This window comes from Carcharhinus amblyrhynchos, chromosome 6 (assembly GCF_965287045.1).
Source record: "Carcharhinus amblyrhynchos chromosome 6, sCarAmb.v2.hapA, whole genome shotgun sequence".
Classification (NCBI taxonomy): Eukaryota; Metazoa; Chordata; class Chondrichthyes; order Carcharhiniformes; family Carcharhinidae; genus Carcharhinus; species Carcharhinus amblyrhynchos.
Genome location: NC_137329.1, coordinates 25,079,176 through 25,094,667, shown reverse-complemented (window position 1 = coordinate 25,094,667; position 15,492 = coordinate 25,079,176). Strand labels below are relative to the sequence as shown.

Below are 15,492 nucleotides of genomic sequence, written 5' to 3'. Positions count from 1 at the left end.
TTGGGATTTTCCTTAATCCTGCTGGCTAATTACTTTTCATGATCATTTTTAGCCCTCCTTACTCCTTGCTTAAGTTTCTTTCTACCTTCTTTGTATTCCACGCTTGCTTTGTGTGTTCCCAGCCTCCTTTTTCTCTTTGACTAGGCTCACGATATCTCTCGTTATCCGAGGTTTCCAAAACTTGTCATACTTATCCTTCATCCTTACAGGAATGTGCCAGTCCTGAATCCCTATCAACTTACGCTTGAAAGCCTCCCACGCGCCAGATATCGATTTGCCCTCAAACATCTGCCCCTAATCTACATTCTTCAGTTCCTGCCTAATATTGTTGTGATTAGCCTTCCCCCAGTTTAGCACCTTGAGGACTACTCTTATCTTTATCCATCAGTACCGTAAAGCTTACTGAATTATGGTCACTGTTCCCGAACTGCTCCCCTACTGAAATACTGACCACCTAGTCAGGCTTATTCCCCAGTATCAGGTCCAGTAGGGTCCCTTCTCTAGTTGGACTATCTACATACTGTTTCAAGAAGCCTCCTTGATGCTCCTTACAAACTTTGCCCCATCCATGCCCCTAGCACTAAGTGAGTCCCAGTCAATGTTGAGGAAGTTAAAATCTCCCACCACAACAACCCTGTTACTTTTATACCTTAGCCAAAATTTGCCTATATATCTGTTCCTCTATCTCCAGCAGAAGTGCTGTGCCAGTGTTTGAGATCAGAGAGAGCAAGTCTTATGCTGTATAAAGGAGGCTCTAGAATATGCTATAAATGTTCTTGGAAAGAAAATAAGATTGAAAATCAAACCAAAGCAACTCCACTGGAAGGACAATTGACAAAGGGCTTATGCACAAAGAGGAGGATGGTCCTTCTGATTTAGTGGCAAGCCAGGCTGAGTGGGCAGCATTCTTGCCCCTAAATCAAATATTTTCATGTTCATGTTCTCACTCCAGGAACTTCAACCCAGAATCCAGGCCGAAACCCTCAGTGCAGCGTTGTTACAGGGGTAGCACTGAGGGAATGCTGCACTGCCAGAGGAACAATACTGAGGGAGTGCTGCACTGTCAGAGGGTCAGTACTGAGGGAGCGCTGCACTGTCAGAGGGTCAGTACTGAGGGAGTGCTGCACTGTCAGAGGGTCAGTACTGAGGGAGCGCTGCACTGTCAGAGGGTCAGTACTGAGGGAGTGCTGCACTGTCAGAGGAACAGTACTGAGGGCGCACTGCACTGTCAGAGGGTCAGTACCGAGGGAGTGCTGCACTGTCAGAGGGTCAGTACCGAGGGAGTGCTGCACTGTCAGAGGGTCAGTACCGAGGGAGTGCTGCACTGTCAGAGGGTCAGTACCGAGGGAGTGCTGCACTGTCAGAGGGTCAGTACCGAGGGAGTGCTGCACTGTCAGAGGGTCAGTACTGAGGAGGTGCTGCACTGTCAGAGGAACAGTACTGAGGGCGCACTGCACTGTCAGAGGGTCAGTACCGAGGGAGTGCTGCACTGACAGAGGGTCAGTACCGAGGGAGTGCTGCACTGTCAAAGGGATAGCACTGAGTGCTGCACTGTCAGAAGAACAGTACTGAGGGAATGCTGCACTGTCAGAGGGGCAGTACTGTGGGAATGATGCCCTGTAAGAAGAGGAGTACTGAGGGAATGTTGCACTCAGAGGAACAGTACTGAGGGAGTGCTGCACTGTCAGAGGTGTTGCACTGTCAGAGGAACAGTACTGAGGGAGTGCTGCACTGTCAGAGGAACAATACTGAGGGAGTGCTGCACTGTCAAAGGGATAGCACTGAGTGCTACACTGTCAGAGGAGGATTACAGAGGGAATGTTGCACTATTGGAGGTGCTGCTGTCTTTCAGGTGAAACATTGAATTAGTGACCACTGACCTATATTGAAGAAGAGGAGGGAGATTCTCCCCATGGGTCTCCTGGCCAAGACCCAACCCTCAGCTAACATCACAGAAACGGATTATCTGATCATTATCATGTTGCTGTGGGAGCTTGCTGTGTGCTAATTGGCTGTGGTTCTCCCTCCCCCTGAGTACAAAGGAGACTACACTTCCACAATGCCTTCATTGTCAGTAAACATTGTGGGACATCCCGAGGCAGTGACTGGTATTTTCTCAGTTTTATTTAGTCTAAGATAAAGCGCAGCAAGGCAGACTTCTCCCGTCTGTAAATCCAGGGCATTGAAGGACTACCTAGAATCATAGAATCTGTACAGTGCAGAGAAAGAGAGGCCATTTGGCCCATCAAGCCTGGCCTGACAACAATCCCACCCAAACCCTATCCCTGTAATCCTATTTACCCTGCTAATCGCCCTGACACGAAGGAGCAAATGAAGATGGCCAACCAACCTAACCTGCACATTTTTGGACTATGGGAGGAAGCCAGAGCACCTGGAGGAAACCCATGCAGACATGGGGATAATGAATCTCTACATAGACAGTCACTGGAGTGTTGCGAAGTTGGGTAGTGTAATTGTAGATTGGTGTTTGTACTATTGTAAATACTAGGGGGAAAGCATTGCATATTCTCTTTAAAAGATGTGCTTAGAAAGGTAAAAAAAAATGCAAGTACTTCAGGAACCCCAGATTGAAACATTCATTTCTAAAGGCCAAACAGCACTGTTACCAAGGCAACAGGCTCTCAGGCATTTGTATCTTTGAATTCAGCTATTAATTTGAATTACGCACTAAGATACCACAAATCTATTCAATTTATTCAAGTTTGATGCTGTTGACAACCTATGTCTTGTCATATTGTGGAGGGGATAGTGATATGTCATCACAGGTATAAAAGATGGATGGCAGTGAGACAAAAGCAGAGACCAACTGCCAGAGTCACAACTCTTCGTTCACTCCAGAGAGAGAGAGAGAACTGCAACTCTCATAGCCTCATTTATGGCTGAAGAGAAAACACCATCTCGATAGTGAAGGTACCAAAGAAGAAAGAACTTCTATACAGAAGAATAGAATATTCCAGAAGACACCAGACCTGCTTGTAATTTAGAGAGTGACTAAAATTCTATTATTTTGTTAGAGTGGGAATTGTATTTATCTGAACAGCATTCCATTAGAATTGTGCTTTATTCGGTTTATTAATAGTTTAGTTAACTTGTTCGCTGTTAGTTATTAAAGGGAAGTCGTGTCTGACAAATTTACTGGAGTTCTATGAAGATGTGTCTAGGGCGGTGGATAGAGGAGAGCCGGTGGATGTGGTCTTTCTGGATTTTCAGAAGGCGTTTGACAAAGTACCTCACAAGAGGTTATTGCAGAAGGTCGAGGGACATGGAGTTGGGGGTAGGGTGTTAGCATGGATAGAGGATTGGTTGTCAAATAGGAGGCAGAGAGTGGGGGTCAACGGGTGCTATTCGGATTGGCGGATGGTGACTAGTGGAGTGCCCCAGGGGTCGGTGCTGGGGCCTCAGCTTTTTACCATTTATATAGATGATCTGGAGGAGGGAACCGAGTGTAGGGTGTCGAAATTTTCTGATGACACCAAGATTGGGGGAACGGCAAATTGCGCGGAGGGTGTGGAGAGTCTGCAGAAGGATCTAGATAGGCTGGGCGAATGGGCCAGGAAATGGCAAATGGAATTTAATGTTGGCAAGTGTGAGGTGGTCCACTTTGGTAGGAAGAATGGTAGGAAGGACTATTACTTACGTGGCGAAAAACTGCAGCAGGCGACGGTGCAGAGGGACCTCGGGGTCCTTGTGCATGAGTCGCAAAAACCCAGCTTGCAGGTGCAGCATGTGGTCAGGAAGGCGAATGGGATGCTGGCCTTCATAGCGAGGGGGATTGAATATAAAAGTAGGGAGGTCTTGCTGCAGCTGTATAGGGCATTGGTGAGGCCGCAGCTGGAGTACTGTGTGCAGTTTTGGGCGCCGCACCTGCGCAAAGATATTTTGGCCTTGGAGGGAGTGCAGAGGAGGTTTACTAGGCTCATACCGGAGTTGAGGGGGTTGAGCTATGAGGAGAGGCTGAATAAACTGGGCTTGTACTCGTTAGAGTTTAGAAGAATGAGGGGAGATCTCATTGAGACGTATAAGATGATGAATGGGATGGATAGGATAGAGGTGGAGAGACTCTTCCTGCTCAAAAAAGACAGTAGGACTAGGGGGCACAGCCTCAAGATAAAGGGGGGGCAGTTTAGAACGGAGTTGAGGAGGAACTTCTTCACTCAAAGGGTGGTGAATCTCTGGAATTCTCTGCCCGTTGAAGTGGTGGAGGCTGCCTCGCTAAATATTTTTAAGACGCGGGTTGATGGGTTTTTGATAAGAGAGGGGATTAAGGGTTATGAGGAGAGGGCGGGAAAGTGGAAATGAGCCACGACAGATCAGCCATGATCTTATTGAATGGCGGGGCAGGCTCGAAGGGCTAGATGGCCTACTCCTGCTCCTATTTCTTATGTTCTTAGTTAGATAAATAAACTTACTTGTCGATTTTAGAGAGAGTGTGTCGGGGAGTTGTTTTGATTTAAAAGTTGCTGAAGAGCAGATTGTATCACTTCACACACACTTTTTACAGATTACGAGGTGAGGTACTCCTCTTTGAGTGGTTAGGTATTAGTTCTCAGAGAGGCGATCAATCTCTGCTTCAATAACACTGAGGTTGGAATTATACCCAGGTCCTTGGCACTGTGAGGGAACAGTGCTAACCACTGTGCCATCATGCCACCCAATTAAATCCTGCCTATCCCTCAAACCCTCTGACAAACACATCCCTCCTGCCCTTCATTTTAAAAGATTATTCATTCTCATAATGTTGGTGTCACCCGCAAGGCCAGCCTCTGTTGTCCATCTCTGTGTCAACACTCAGTGATTCACTTGGTCGCAGCAGGACCAACCACGTTAGTGTGGGCCTGAAGTCAAATATAGGCTGAGACCAGGTAAAGACAGAAGGTTTCCTCCCCTAATACATATTATCAAACTAATTGAGTTCGCTTCACTGTCCCTTTTACCGATCCCAGCTTTTTATTTCTAGAAAGTTTATTTGTCACAAGTAGGCTTACATTAACACTGCAATGAAGTTACTGTGAAAATCCCCTAGTCACCACATTTCGGTGCCTGGCTACACTGAGGGAGAATTTAACATGGCCAATGAAGCTAACCCGCATATCTTTGGACTGTGGGAGGAAACCAGAACACCCAGAGGAAACCCATGCAGACACGGGGAGAATGTGCAGTGTCCACATAGACAATGACCCTGGCTGGGAATTGAACCCGCTCCCTGGCACTCTGAGGCAGCAGTGCTAACCACTGTGCCACCAATGCTAGCCTTTATAGCGAGAGGGATAGAATATAAAAGCAGGGAGGTCTTGCTGCAACTGTACAGGGTACTGATGAGGCCGCAGCCAGAGTACTGTGTGCAGTTTTGGTCGCCGCACTTGCGCAAGGATATATTGGCCTTGGAGGGAGTGCAGAGGAGGTTCACTAGGCTGATACCGGAGATGAGGGGGTTGGACTATGAAGAGAGACTAAATAGCCTGGGTCTGTACTTGTTGGAGTTTAGAAGGATGAGGGGGGATCTTATAGAGACGTATAAGATAATGAAGGGGATGGATAGGGTAGAGGTAGAAAGACTCTTCCCGCTCAAAAAAGACAGTAGGACTAGGGGGCACAGCCTCAAGATAAAAGGAGGGCGGTTTAGAACGGAGTTGAGGAGGAACTTCTTCACTCAAAGGGTGGTGAATCTCTGGAATTCTCTGCCCGTTGAAGTGGTGGAGGCTGCCTTGCTAAATATTTTTAAGACGCGGGTTGATGGGTTTTTGATAGGAAAGGGGATTAAGGGTTATGGGGAGAGGGCGGGAAAGTGGAACTGAGCCACGACAGATCAGCCATGATCTTATTGAATGGCGGGGCAGGCTCGAGGGGCTGGATGGCCTACTCCTGCTCCTATTTCTTATGTTCTTATGGTTTGGCAATGCATCCATTTTTCAAATTCTCAGCCTGGTTTGTAAATCCCTCAGTGGCTTCATCCAGTCCCTATCTCTGTAATCTCCTCAAGCTGCACAAACCCTCTGAGGTGCCCAGACTTCTTGAATTCTGGTTGCTTTCTCACCCCCCCAGCCTTCATCACTCCTCCATTGGCTGCTGTGTCTAAAGCAAAAGCAGAAAGGGGAAAGGTCATGGGGGGATTTGAACTCCAGGATGAATATTTTAATATCGAGGTTTTGTTGGCCGTGGAGCCAGTGCTGGTTGGCAAACACAGCGAAGATGGTGTGCAAGTTGGGGTGTGGGCGACAGATTTTTGGATGAGTTGAAACCGAGGTGCTCGGAACATAAAAATCTCAACATCTCTTCAATATTTCATGATGTGCAGGAAATACTGGCTCAGACTTTGTTGGCGTGGGGCATCTCATGGTGTATGCCCTCTTAGTTAGATATTTTCATGCATCTTTAAGCTTTAGCTGTTTTGCCCCATGCAGAGAGGGCAATAGTACACCAGACACCTCAGTGAACAATGGGGCCAACACTAAGGATTTAAGGATTAAGAGAGAAACAGATCAACAATGAAGAAGGAAATTCAATGAATTTAAGTCAAATCATAGAGTCACAGAGTTTACGGCATGGAAACAGGCCCTTCAGCCCAACTTGTCCATGCTGCCCTTTATTTGGGACTAAGCTAGTCCCAATTGCCTGTGTTTGGCCCATATCGCTCTATACCCACCTTACCCATGCAACCGTCTCAATGCTCTTTAAAAGACAAAAATCATGTCCAGAAAGGGAAATAAAGTGAAGGAAAGGAAGACTGAATTAACACAAAGGGCGGGGTTTTATGGCCTACTTGAGCATGACATTTCCGCTGCCCACCCCTCGTCTGTTCAGATTCTGTGGCGGGTGGGCGGCAGAGTTTTGGTGAGAGAGAGAAAAGGGTCTGAGGAAAAGCAATTAATGTAGGGACATAGGTATTAGGAGCAGAAGTAGGCAATTTAACCCTTCAAATCTAAGCCATTCAATCAGATCATGGCTGATCTCTCCCTGGTCTCAAATCCACCTCCCTACCTGGTCCCCAAAATAAAGAGTTTATATTTGATATCTTAAAGATCTCTGAACAATTTTGTGCCTACAGGAATGAGATTGAACAGTTTAAATTGTTCCCACTCCCAAAAAGGTTGAGTGGAATTATAGCAAGATAAATCTCCTGGTTGAAGGATCCTTACCCTATGAAATACCAGCCCTACCCAGCTGTAGCACGCTCAGTGGGTAATTAATACACAATTTAGTGAAATGCAGGGGAAGATTGAGGGCTAAAAGCAGAGCAGTGTAGTCACCCGGCAATGTGCGGCAACTCACCATGTGTTGTGTATCTCTCCTGAAATTTGTGGGCAATGTACACCTGAATAACTGTGAGCGCTATTAAACTATTATTTCCCAGCAAATTCTTCCCAATATTTTTTTCTTTCCTTAGGTTTCTAAGCAAGAAAGGAAGCCATTCGGCCCATCAAGTCTGCACTGACTACAATCCCACCCAGGTCCTATTCCTGTAACCCGACACATTTACCTTGCCAATCCCCCTGACATTACGGTCAATTTAGCATGGCTAATCAAACTAACCGGCACATGTTTCGACTGTGGGAGGAAACCAGAGCACACGGAAGAAACTCATGCAGACATGGGGAAAATGTGCAAATTCCACACAGACAGTGACTCGAGGCTGGAATTGAACCCAGGTCTGGCGCTGAGACAGCAGTGCTAACCACTGTGCCAGCGTGCCACCCTATGATGAAATACCTTGCCACTGGCTCCTGGAGCACTTCCACAGGGTCAAAGTCCAGCCCCAAGAGATCAGGTTTAAGCCATTCGTTTTCCAACAGATGGGTAGTTTAAAGAGAACTCCAACAAGTTGAAGGACGATGAGTTTCAGGAGAATACGGGAAGCCTGCCTGACAGCTCCCCTGCCTTGATTTTCACTGACATCCCAGTTTACGACACACATTTGCCTGTCAGAACTTGGAGCTGGACAATTCTGGGGCAAGCCTCCCAAGGAGGGAAACTACCTCTTCATTGCCTTTAAGCACCTGGTTACAATTACAAAAATCTGCATTTGGACTGGATCTGCTGAACACAAAGGGGATATTCTCCGTTTTGGCATCCTGCAGGTGGGCACGGACATTAATAGAAATTAATAGCCAGAACTGCAAACCTTACAGAGAACTTGGCACCGTCAGTGTTGGGAAGTTTGAAATGGAGAATGTTATGGCCCGGATCTCTGATCTAATTGATTGTGTGTGAGTGATGGTGTTAGAAGATCAGACAGAGTGGCTTATCATTTCTAAGGTGAATATTTGGATTAAAGAGGAGAAATTATGTTCTTATTCCTTTTTCTTGGGATTCCCTCCACCTTACCATGTGTTGTCCCGAGAGATGGTAATGCTCCAATTTCAATTTCAAGAACAGGATGACATTCCCTGTAATGGTGGTCCTCAGTGGATTGGACCCTGACTTCTGAGTTAACAGAGACACGCTCACATAATCTGAGCTGACCCTTCTATGCAGTACCCGAGGGAGTGCTGCTGTCAGAGCTGCTGTCTTTCAGATGATTTGCCAGAATGAGGCTCAGCCTTGCCTCTCAGATGGACATAAATGATCCCAGAACTCCTAATTTGAGGATGTTGCACTGTGGGAAGAGTGCAGGACATTTGCATTAGTTTTGAACTGTTCTATCAGAGAGGTGTGCCGGGCTAAATGGCAACCTCCTATTGCCATTTTGTCATGACTGGTTCTAAACACTTGGCATATAAACCTGAAATAAAGTTCGTTCTCACATCCGTTATTCTAGGTTCTATTTTATTTCTCCAAATTACTCACAATTACCCATATTTCCTGGGTTACTGGTAACTGAGCTAAAAGTTTTGCAATTCTACTGATGTCCACCAGAGGTCAGCAGAAGACAGCAAACAAAATGGGAGTGCTTTCTCAGGCAAAGGGTCAGATTTTCTTTTAGTTGCTTTTATATATTAAAAAGTCCTTTTCACAATTTTAAAGTTATCACCAGAGCCAGCACAATTTCTTATCACACTCTTGACCCAGCATCAGAAGGTTGTGAGTTCAAGTCTCACTTCAGAGGTTTGAGTACAGGCTGATGTTCCAAAGCAGTATTGAGGGAGTGCTGCACTGCCCTCTCAGGTAAGTGCAAAAAAACTCACGACTATTATATCAAAGAAGATCGGGGTAGCCCCTCCCCAATGTCTTGGCTAACATTTATTGATCAATCAATATTGCTAACCCACATTACCTGGTGGTTATCACATTATTTTTATTTAATTAGTAGGCTTACATTAACATCTCAATGGAGTTGCAGTGAAAATCCCCTAGTCATCACACTCTGATGCCTGTTCAGGTACACTGAGGGAGAATTTAGCATGCCCAATTCACCGGATCAGCACATCTTTCGGACTGTGGGAGGAAACCGGAGCACTCAGAGCAAACCCAAGCAGACATGGGGAGAATGTGCAGACTCCACACAGACAGTGACCCAAGCTGGGAATTGAACCCGGGTCCCTGGTGCTGTGAGGCAACAGTGCTAAGTACTGTGTCACTGTGCTGCTCCCATCATGTGGGATTCGCTGTGCTGAAATTTCATACATTTCAACAATGACTATACTTAAAATAAAAGTGATTAATGGTAAAATACTTCCGGTTTAAGGGCTATAGGAATGCTTTTTCTCTTTAAGGCTTTCCAAACGAGGTTTGAAAATGGAAACAATATGTTAAGTTGACCCTCTAAATGATTTTTGTTTTGCAATTCTGCTGTATTTTTCTGTAATTTTTCGGTGATTTGAGTGTAAATGTAAATAAAGGGAGGTTTTCTTTTAAGACAAAAGATTCTAAAAGCTGTGTTAATCTTTAGAAATCCCAGCACATATAATCTGAAAATAATTAAACAGTACACAAAGTTAAGCAGTGAGAGGATATTTCCACTGGCTAATGAATGGTAACAAGGATTCTCTGATAGAACTAACATTGGAAGAAACGGGAAAGTTAGAGGATAATGGTTGCAAACAGGGTTATTCATGGAAAAGCAGAACAAGGCCATTCTGCCCATCTGGTCAGTGCTGGTAGGTTTACAGCAATGCTATTGAAGTGGAGACTGTAACTTGATTGTAACATGATGTAACATGTCTACACATCCGCTGCCTCAGGAAAGCAGCCAACATAATTAAGGACCCCATGCACCCTGAACATTCTCTCTTCCACCTTCTTCCGTCGGAAAAAGATACAGAAGTCTGAGGTCATCTACCAACTGACTCAAGAACAGCTTCTTCCCTGCTATTATCAGATTTTTAAATAGACCTACCTTAAATTGAGTTGATCTTTCTCTAGACATTAGCTATATTCTGCACTCTTTTACTTCTCTTTCCTTCTCTATGAACGATACGCCTAGTCAGTATAGCGCGCAAGAAACAATACTTTTCACTGTATACCAATGCAGGTAACAATAATAAATCAACTCAAATCATCAAATCTTGCTGCATTTGAACAGGAACTGTTTCAATATCCGAGAAGTTGTGAATGGTGCTGAACATTGTGCAAACTTCAGTGATCATTCTGATTTCTGAGCTTTTGATGGAAGTAAGGATCTGAAGATGGTTGGGCATAGGGCACTACCCTGAGGATCTCCTGCAGTGATGTCCAGGGACTGATATGATTATTCTCCAACTACCACATTCATCTTGCTTTGTGTCAGGTATGATTTATGATTAAATCTGTGTCCTCTGGTTACAGATATTCTGGCTACCACTTACTGACTCTATCAAAACCCTTCATGACCTTAAACATCTCTATTAAATCTCCACTTAACCTTCTCTAAGGATAACAACCCCAACTTCTCCAGTCTCTCCACACACCTAAAGTCCCTTATCCTTTGTACCTACCTACTCAATCTCCTCTACACCATATTCTAGGTTTTGACAATCTTCCAAAAGTGTGAACATAAGAACATAAGAAATAGGAGCAGGAGTAGGCCATCTAGCCCTTCGAGCCCGCCCCGCCATTCAATAAGATCATGGCTGATCTGTCGTGGCTCAGTTCCACATTCCCGTCCTCTCCCCATAACCCTTAATCCCCTCGCTTATCAAAAACCCATCAACCCGCGTCTTAAAAATATTTAGCGAGGCAGCCTCCACCACCTCAATGGGCAGAGATTTCCAGAGATTCACCACCCTTTGAGTGAAGAAGTTCCTCCTCAACTCCGTTCTAAACCGCCCCCCCTTTATCTTGAGGCTGTGCCCCCTAGTCCTACTGTCCTTTCTGAGCGGGAAGAGTCTCTCCACCTCTATCCTATCCATCCCATTCATCATCTTATATGTCTCAATGAGATCTCCCCTCATTCTTCTGAACTCTAACGAGTACAAGCCTAGTTTATTCAGCCTCTCCTCATAGTCCAACCCCCTCAACTCCAGTATCAGCCTAGTAAACCTCCTCTGCACTCCCTCCAAGCCCAAAATATCCTTGCGTAAGTGCGGTGACCAAAACTGCACACAGTACTCCAGCTGCGGTCTCACCAGTGCCCTGTACAGTTGCAGCAAGACCTCCCTACTTTTATATTCAATCCCCCTCGCTATGAAGGCCAGCATCCCATTCGCCTTCCTGACCACCTGCTGCACCTGCAGGCTGGGTTTTTGCGACTCATGCACAAGGACCCCAAGGTCCCTCTGCACCGTCGCCTGCTGCAGTTTTTTGCCATGTAAGTAATAGTCCTTCCTACCATTATTCCTACAAAAGTGGACAACTTCACACTTGCCAACATTAAATTCCATTTGCCAGTTCCTGGCCCATTCGCCCAGCCTATCTAGATCCTTCTGTAGACTTTCCACATCCTCCGCACACTTTGCTGTTCCACCAATCTTGCTGTCATCAGCAAATTTCGACACCATACACTCGGTTCCCTCCTCCAGATCATCGATATAAATGGTAAATAGCTGAGGCCCCAGCACCGACCCCTGGGGCACTCCACTAGTCACCAACCGCCAATCCGAATAGCACCCATTGACCCCCACTCTCTGCCTCCTATTTCTCAGCCAATCCTCTATCCACACTAACACCCTATCCCCAACTCCATGCCCCCTGACCTTCTGTAATAACCTCTTGTGCGGCACCTCATCAAACGCCTTCTGAAAATGAAGAAACACCACATCCACTGGCTCTCCTCTATCCACCGCCCTAGACACATCCTCATAGAACTCCAATAAATTCGTCAGACACGACTTCCCCTTAACGAAACCGTGCTGCGTCTGCTCTATCAAACAATTCTCCTCAAGATGCCTCGCTTGATCACTTTCTCCTTGATCACGGATTCTAACATTTTACCTACAACAGACGTTAAACAAACTGGCCTATAATTCCCTGACTTTTGCCTGCCACCCTTTTTAAACAACGGCGTAACATTAGCCGTTTTCCAATCTTCCGGCACTTCCCCGGAATCCAGTGACGTTTGGAAAATAATCACCAAGGCATCCACTATCACCTCCGCCATTTCTTTCAGAACCCTTGGATGCATTCCATCTGGTCCTGGGGACTTGTCCACAATCAGTCCCTCCAGTCTTTCAAGAACTGCCTCTCTAGTGACAATAATGTCATTCAGGCCCTCCACTCCTACCATCTTTCCATCGCTAACACCCAGCAAACTATTCACGTCCTCCTCCGTGAAGACTGAAACAAAAAAGTTATTCAAGGCCTCAGCCATTTCCCCATCCCTTACCACTAAGCCCCTCCTCTCATCCTCTAAGGGTCCAATGTTCACCCTAGTCAGCCTCTTCCTTTTTATATATTTATAAAAACTCTTACTATCCTTTTTTATATTAAGCGCTAGCCCAGCTTCATAGTTTATCCTACCCTTCTTTATCAACTTCTTTGTCAATCTTTGTTGATATTTAAACCTCTCCCAATCCTCTTCTCGCCCACTATTCTTAGCTACGCTAAACGCATCCGCTTTTAATTTAACACTTTCCTTTACCTCCTTCATTATCCACGGCTGATTATCTCTCCTCCTACAATCCTTTTTAACCATCGGAATAAATTTCTGCTGAGCACCAAGAAAGATCTCCTTCAAGATCCTCCACAGTTCCTCAGCAGACCTACCTTCCAACGCGCTCCCCCAATCAACATTCGCCCAGCATTGGACACAATACTCCAGTGGAGTTTGATCAGTGTTTTATAAAGGAACATCCTTGCATTTATACTCTATACTTCTATTTATAAAGCCCAGAATCCATATACTGTTGATTAACAGCCCTATCAACTCTACCTTCCGTCTTCAGGAATGTATGTACTTTTGAAAAGTTCATTCTTAAGATATGGGCTTTGCTGCCTGCCTACCCATCCCTAGTTATCCTCGGAGGGCAGTTGAGAGTCAACCACATTGCTGTGGCTCTGGAATCACATTTGGCCAGACCAGGTGAGGACAGCAGATTTTTTCCCCTAAAGGACATTAGTGAACCCAATGGGATTTTATGACAATAGTTTTGTGGTCATCTGTAGATTCTTAATTCCAGATTTTTTAAAATTTGAATTAAATTCCATCATCTGCCGTGGTGGGATTTGAACCCAGGCCCCCGGAACATTAGCTGAGCTTCTGGATTAATGGTCTAGTGATAAGACCACTAATATCACTAGGCCATCATCTCCCAATTACATCAAAGTGTCTTTGTTCTTACATCCTTTTTGGAAATTGTATAATTTAGGCTGAGATTTACTGTCAGATTTTCCACCCCTCTCCTGGCATGTTATCGGAGGGGGGAGGGTTGAGGAGGAGGCAGCTCACCATTGGCTGCTGGTGGGATCTTCCAATCTTCCAGTCCCAGCAAATTCAAAGACCAGTTGCGTTTCTGGCTGGCCGTGCTGCTGGGGAACCCATCATGATGGGGGTTGATCTTGGTGGGACTGGATGATCCCGCCAGCAGGAGGGGCTGGAAAATCCTACCCTTTGTGTATATTGCCTATCCTCATTCTTCCTGCCAAAATGTATCACCTCACGCCTCTCTGTGTTAAATTGTATCTCAGTAAAAAGTCTGACAACACCAGGTTTTAGACCAACCTATTTATTTGATAATATTCTCACAAGCTTTTGGGGTTAGCCCCTTCGTCAGGTGAATGGAGAGTTCTGGCCTCAGACAGAGCATATAAAGCACAGACAGTTTAGAGATTACTGATTAGAATGCGAATCCTTACACCTAACCTGCTGTTCAAGACCTGAAGTGGCTGATAATGTGAGTGGAAGGAGCACTGATCACAGTTTAAAGAGATGTGTATTGTCTCCAGACAGTACAGTAAGTGAGGTTTTGCAAACCCAGGCAAGTCACGGGGGTTACAGATAGTGCGACATGAACCCAAAAGCTTGTGAGTATATTATCAAATAAATAGGTTGGTCTAAAACCTGGTGTTGTCAGACTTTTTACTGTGTTTACGCCAGTCCAACGCCGGCATACCCACATTAAATTGTATCTTCCATGTGTCTGCCCATTCCAGTTATCTGGCAGTGTCCTCCTGGGGTCTGTCACTCTCCTCCTCACTCTTTACTATAGCTGTGAGTTTTGTGTGGTGTATTTCTAAGTCTAGGTCATTGATACATATTAAAAAGGGCAGTGGCCTTATTGCCAGCCTCTGAAATATATCATTGTAAACTTATCTCCATTCTGAAAAACAGCCACTCAGCATCATCCTCTATTTTCTGGGCCTCCTTTTGTATCCACAGTTCTTTCTTTTTAAAGTTTATTTATTAGCGTTACAAGTAGACTTACATTAACACTGCAATGAAGTTACTGTAAAAATCCCCAAGTTGCCACACTCCGGTACCTGTTCAGGTACACAGAGGGCCAATGCACCTAACCAGTAGATTCCAATGTCCCCTTAATTCCATGAGTTTTAATTTTGCTAACAAGCCCATGATGCGGAAATTTAATATGTATTTTTCTTTCAGACCTAAATGAGCCATCATCTTAGACCAGTTACAGCCTGCCTGGAGTTGGCAGTTGGGAAAATGGTCATAAGGTTGCCAACTCTGGCCGTGTTCATTCCAGGAAGTTTCATCACATGATATCTTGCCTCCAATCATCCTGATCCACCCTCCTGGAAAGTGATCTTTAATTCCTGATGATTCTAGGTCAATCCCAAAGTGTTGGGAACCCCTGCTCACAAGGTACCATTCTGATGTTGAAACTGATGCACTTGTTGAGGCACTGTTGACAGATGGTCATTTTGCATTTAACCTGATTTGACAGTATTTGATTCTGATTCTTGCTGTTGAGAATGTGTTATAATAGCCAGGAAGGCCACTGGGGATCACCAAAAAATATCCCCCTGGGCTTCGTGGAGGTCCTTACTGAGTGAGCGGAAGTTCGCCCAGTGAAAAGTGGTCAGTGGGGGTTTTTTAAACCAGCTACTCAACTCAGGGATCGGCTTTGTAGCTGCCAAGGTGTAGACTATCTAGTTGTATGCCGTAGGCATGGCCCTTCTCTTTGAAGCACTATAAAGGATGTTTGGGGATGAGAACCTGGT

At 45.3% G+C, this 15,492-nt stretch overlaps 1 pseudogene; it reads left to right on the top strand.

The window, feature by feature from the left end:
• The first annotated feature begins 6,122 nt into the window (after positions 1 to 6,122).
• LOC145343659 (alpha-1,3-mannosyl-glycoprotein 4-beta-N-acetylglucosaminyltransferase C-like) lies at positions 6,123 to 8,439 on the top strand (annotated as a pseudogene).
• The last annotated feature ends 7,053 nt before the right edge of the window (positions 8,440 to 15,492 follow it).